This window comes from Eretmochelys imbricata, chromosome 6 (genome assembly GCF_965152235.1).
Source record: "Eretmochelys imbricata isolate rEreImb1 chromosome 6, rEreImb1.hap1, whole genome shotgun sequence".
NCBI lineage: Eukaryota > Metazoa > Chordata > Testudines > Cheloniidae > Eretmochelys > Eretmochelys imbricata.
Window position 1 is genome coordinate 17,490,845 of NC_135577.1, and position 6,000 is coordinate 17,496,844.

Consider the following 6,000-nt stretch of genomic DNA (forward strand, 5'->3'; position numbering starts at 1 on the left):
GAGACTCTTGGCTCTCATATAAAATAATGAGTAAATTCCTAGCCCTGAAACAAAAAAAACTCTTGAAAAGGAAAAGTGAGTGCACCCTATAGGCCCAGAAGACAAGTAGACACCCCCCCCACACACACGTTTATTATTGTTTTTTAAAAAGAGTGTTTTTAAACCAATCTCCTGATTTTTGGGGTCCTGGCTCGTGATGTCTGAATGTTTGGGGTTGCCATTACTAGGACTAGTGAAAAAACAGTGCCTTCTCCTATAGCCAAGATCTGCAGAAGTTCAGATGGTTCCTGTTCTGCCATGGAAGCAGTTTTGCAAGAGTGGACCCCGCTGCTGGTGAAGGGGCCTAGAGATTAAAATAGCATATGGCTGGGAATTTAAATTGGCACCAGCAAGTGCAACCTCGCCCCTTCCCCCCGTCACACGAACACATCACTCCAGCTGGTATCCCCTCCGCCGCCTGCTGAAACAGCTTTCTGATCACAGTAGGAAGTGTGGAATTTAAAGATGTAATAATGTACAGGGATTGGAGAAAAACAGCCAGTGACAGCTGGGTACCAGTATCAACGGGATGGGTCAGAAACGCTAATATAAATTACGCCGTGATTTTAAAACCTCTGTGCATTCTGGGGTTACAAAAACCTTTGCTGAGCTAAGTAAGAATTGTTATTGAGCACAACGCCGGTAAGAGGTGGAAAAGTGGTGCAGAAAATGTGATGCTTGTATTCGTATTGCAAGGACAGGTCTGCCTAGGAGAGGGAGAGTCCCAAATGCAGAACTACCTCATGAGAGCGCCAATGGAATGCACTGCTGTTGATGTGCTTGGGCCTCTGCTGGAGACCATGGCCCCAGTTATCAGCTAGTCCATCCTTGTGCTCAGTACATTAACAAGGAAGGTAGGGGGGAAAGTACCTTTGTGCTCCCTGTATTCTGGGGCACTGTGGGACCAGTGCAGCCCCTGGTGTCAATCAGAGCAGCCACAAGGCTGCTCTAATTTATGTTCTGTCTCCCAAGGTCCCCTACAGGCCATAGGAAACAGAGAACATGCTGCAGTGCTTTCAGACTACCCCTTCCCTTCCCAAGAATAGTGCATTTTGGCCACCTCTTCCCTCCCACTGTTTTACCTGCTCTTAGTTCCTGTCCCATCTCACCCCAGCATGCCTTTGAGAACCCTCACAGTTCTGCACCAATAGAAGAGTCCCCTTACACAGGGGATATTCCCTAGGGGCTGTCTCCCCTAGCCTTTCCACCCACAAAGCAGCACAAAAGGACCATAGGAGAATCAGCTCCACAGTCCAGCAGCTAATAGCTATGGTATTTGCTGAGGACTAATCTAGAATGTGGCCTGCAATTCACCAAATTAAAATAAGAGTCTAACAGAAGTTCTAGAAAATTAGCTCAGTACTAGAGGTGGGTCTCCAGGGAGTTACACACGGATCAGGGGAGAAACTCTGGATCCAAAGGTGTGACAGGATGGCAAGACAGTCAGACGAGCCCTGTAGAATACCACCAAAGGTAGCCCAGCATAGCCCATTCCTTTAGGAGGCCTCTAGACCAGAAAGGAAGAAGAGTATGAAGCATCCCCCAGCACTCCCCACATTTGGACACGAGCTGAAGACCTCCCCAAACTCTTGTATGGTGTAATAGAGGAGGGACAATGGGATCTGGATCAACTGGACTACGGGAAAATACTACAGGTGAAAACAGGCAGACTATTAATGCATGGGCTGTCCTTTGCTACCTCCCTCGTACTCTGCCCCTGCCCCCCATAGCCTATGCCCACCGTCAGCCCCCCTCGAATGCCCTTTCAGCCTGCCCTCAGGCAAGGCCAAGGCACCTAGCCACGGTCAGCTCCACCCCCTCCCTCAGACCTGCCGAGCCCCCTCAGAGTTGGCTCATTACTAGCCTCTTCTCCCCTCACCATTGCTGCCTACCTCTCCACTGCCGTGGGCTCCCCTTGGCCCCATGGCTCACCCGCGGGGCATTCGGATGTGAGGGCAGCAGCTCTCCAGGTCTCAGCAGCCCCAGCCCCTGTCTCACTCCTGGACGGGTAGCCGAAGGCAGACGGACTGTACACAGTGGTCCCTGCGTCCATTGCCAACTGCAGCTGGTGATGGCGAGCAGTGGGTGAGGGGGGCGATCATGCGGCGAAGCCCCTCACAGGAGTCCATGTCATCCACATGGGAGGGGAGAGGGTGTTGCTCAGTGGGCAGCCCTGGGCCACTGCATGTTCAGGATCCATTCAGGCCAAGGTCTGGGAGCAGACAGCAGGGCATCACTACGGGCATCGTCAACAGTGGCCTGGAAGCCCCACAGCTCTGCCTGTCTCCCCAGCCTAGCAGCAACAGCGGGGGCCACTGTGGCTCTAACCTTTGGTACGTCCAAGAAGCAGCTGGGAGGAGGGGAAAGTATCTTCAGCTCAGCCAGGCAGCCCTTAAACTTACAAGTCCGTGTAATAATTAACTCCCAGGGGCTGGCTGTCAGAATGAAGGATTCTGGGACTTGGAAGGGAAAATGCTTCTAGCAAACTGGCAAAGACAAGAAGAAAGACACTTGAGGGGGGAAGGAGCATTAGAACAGAACGGGTTCAGAAACACCTCGCTGGGTGTTCTGCCTCCACACAGCCGCTGGTGCTGTCACGGTGCCCCCCAGCTTCCAAGGACGGGCAGCTCTGGATAGAAGCAACAGGACAAACGCTGGAGCCCTAAGCACCCAAACAAGCTGGAGCGTGAGGGTGGGGAACAGCGAGGAATGTACAGCAGACAGCAAAGATCAACAGAAAGGCAGGCACAACTGAGAATGCCGTGAGGTGCCTGCCTTTCTGGATCTTTAGACTCCTAAATACCTTTGAAAATCTGGCCCTACTTCCTCAGCCACTACCCAGGAGCAGCTCCCACTGAGCCTATGGCCCATCTGCAGCGGCTGGGGAATCAGGCCCTTGTTTTGTATTTTATCCTTCCGCTAACACTGCACAGCACCTCTTTCTCCGATTCACTGCAGACCAACCCTGCCTTGATGCTTCCAATTATTTCCCCACTAAAACACTCATGCAGACGATCCTGGGTTTCGGGCCACAGGTGAGGTACATTTTCCACACCTCCTCCTCATTCTTCAATGAAAAATAACTTGGACAGAACATTTTTGGGCAGCTTCTAGGTACACAAGAAAAGTTACCAACATGGAAAAGTGTTCCATAAAAAACAAGTGTTCAATACCATCCCCGCTCAGAGGGCCCCATCGTAGTATCTCCCACTCCCACACTCCCACCCAACCATCTTATCTTCATCCCCCACCTTCCTACTTCCCCCTCCCCTCCCCCCCCCCCACACCCTCCTCCTCTCCAATCAACCCCAGGTCTCTGCTGAGCTCAGTTATTCTTGGCTCCCAGCACTGCCTGCCTCTCTAACTTGTTCCATAGGCTCATTCCCCTTAGTAGGAGAGAGTTCTGCAAGTCCCCATGTCTCCTCTCACCACCAAGAGCCACCTTTCCAGCAACATCAATCCTTTCCAGAATGCCGAAAGCCTCCGTTTTCTCAACGGGAGGAAACCCAAATCTCTAATCTTTTCCCTTTGATTTTTTAAACCCATTAACACCCTTGCTGCCATCTGCTGCATTTAATCATCTTCCCCGCATCAAGCTCTGTATTTCTAATGAGCCCATCACTAGGGGATCTGAGGCCTGGTCTACACTTAAAATGTAGTTCGCCACAGCTACATTGCTCGGGACATGAAAAATCCACATCCCTGAGTGCCACAGTTACGCTGACCTAACCCTCGGGGTAAACACAGCTAGGTCGGTGGAACAATGCTTCCCTCAACCTAGCTACCATCACTTGTGGGAGGTGGCGTTCCTATAGCGATGGAAAAACCCCTTCCGTCACTGTAGGATGTGGCTCCGCTATAGGGTTATGCCAGCATCACTGCGCCTCCATAGCTACGCCACTGTAGCCCCCGCAACGTGTGCTTGTCCCATGTGCCCAGCTCCGCACCCAGTATCCCAGAGGGGGCCCAACAGGTGCCCGATTCACTAACATTATTGCTGCTTCTTTGGAGCCCAAGGGCCAGATTTTCAAAGGTATTTAGGAGCCTAAAGATGCAGATAGGCAGGCGGGGGCCTAATGGGATTTTCGCCAAAGCAGGTTAGATGCCCAAGTTCCATTGAGATCAGTGGGTGCTGGGCAGTGACACTGCTTAGGCACAACTGAGAATGCCGTGAGGTGCCTGCCTTTCTGGATCTTTAGACGCCTAAATACCTTTGAAAATCTGGCCCTACTTCCTCAGCCACTACCCAGGAGCAGCTCCCACTGCGCCTATGGCCCATCTGCAGCGGCTGGGGAATCAGGCCCTTGTTTTGTATTTTATCCTTCCGCCAACACTGCACAGCACCTCTTTGTCCGATTCACTGCAGCCCAACCCTGCCTTGATGCTTCCAATTATTTCCCCACTAAAACACTCAAAGCCACCTTCTGCTTCATGCCCTGAAGCCTTCTCATTCTCTCTCTCCTCTCCCTCAGCCTGTATGACTGTGGTAAGTGTCTAGTTCCACCCCATCTGCCCTACACCTATAACCCGTCATAGGAGCAGGTCACAACACTGTTCCTACGTTTAGTGAGGGCAGGACCAGACTTTGTGCCACACTCTGGTTACCTAGTCTTGGTCACAATCTGCTGACAGCACATAGGGGCCTGAGCATTGCAGTGACCCCATACCTTCACCAGGTGACTTCCCCACAGCACAGAGTCTGTGGTAACCTGACACACATACACCATGAGACTAGTGGACATTGCAGATGAAAAGCAAAGGCTTTCATTCCCTTTTTAGTTCAATTCCTTGTGTCCTAGATTTCAGTCCCTAAACCATAAGCATAGAATCACAGAAATGTAGGGCTAGAAGGGACCTCAAGAGGTCATCAAGTCCAGCCTCCTGCACCGAGACAGGATCAAATAAGCCTAGACCATCTCTGGTCGATGTTTTCCCAACCTGATTTTTAAAACTTCCAAGGACGGGGATTCCACAACCACCTTTGGAAGCCAATTCCAGAGCTTAATTACCTGTATAGTTAGAAAGTTTTCCTACTATCTAACCTAAATCTGCAGATTACGCCCATTACTTCTTGTCCTGCCTTCAGTGGACATGGAGAACAATTGATCATCATCCTCTTTATAACAGCCCTTAACACGTTTGGCTCCTCTTCTTTTCTCAAAACTAAACATGCCCCATTTTTTTTTAACTTTTTCTCATAGCTCAGGTTTTCTAAACCTTTTATCATTTTTGTTGCTCTCCCTTGGACTCTTGCTAATTTATCCACATCTTTCCTAAAGGGTGTGCCCAGAATTGGACACAGTGCTCCACCTGAGACCTCACCAGTGCTGAGTAGAGCCAGACATTATTTCCCTTGGTCCCCAATCTATGGTTCTGCATCTTCCTCCATTCCAGTGCTCTGGTCTCCGCATACACGTGTGTATACATTCACACAGAGCCTATGAGCTAGGTAGAAAAGTCCAGGAATCCAATGTTTGCTGTAATCAAGGTGCGACTCTGACCTTGGTAACAACAGTAGCTGTTTGAGCCAGGACATGCTGACCAGAACCAGCCAGACCCTCCACTTCCAGGGCACTGAGATCCAATGCAGCTCAGTTCTGGGAAGTTAGAGCGTGGGTTGTCAGAACTGACCCTGTTATCGATGGCTCAGCTTCACCTTCCCAGATCAGGACAGCAGGGACCCAGGGGCCAGAAATCCTAGTAAAGGGGCTGAGGGTCCCAGGCTGGGAACTAGAGGCAGCCCAGAACTAACAGACCCAGACAGGATGTTATTGCCATGAAAATAAGAGAACGAAAACAAGGGCCTGGAAATCCAGGCTCCTGCCGCCCACTCCGTCCCTCCCCGCCTCAGCCAGCTGTGTGGAATGTTTGCACAACTGGCTGGAATGTTTTTGGTGAGAATCCCCCTGGGATCCTTGGATCGGGATCTCAGATTTCAGAAGAACCAGCGAGGGGAAGCCA

At 51.0% G+C, this 6,000-nt stretch overlaps 1 protein-coding gene across 1 annotated transcript in view; it reads right to left on the reverse strand.

The window, feature by feature from the left end:
- The window catches only part of RAB3IL1 (RAB3A interacting protein like 1), a 70,319-nt gene extending 68,227 nt beyond the window's left edge, over nucleotides 1-2,092 (reverse strand). The window contains exon 1 of the transcript XR_013346305.1: nucleotides 1,932-2,092. The gene's annotated coding sequence lies outside the window, so the exon portion shown is untranslated. The remainder of the gene's footprint in view (nucleotides 1-1,931) is intronic.
- Nucleotides 2,093-6,000: the final 3,908 nt, after the last annotated feature.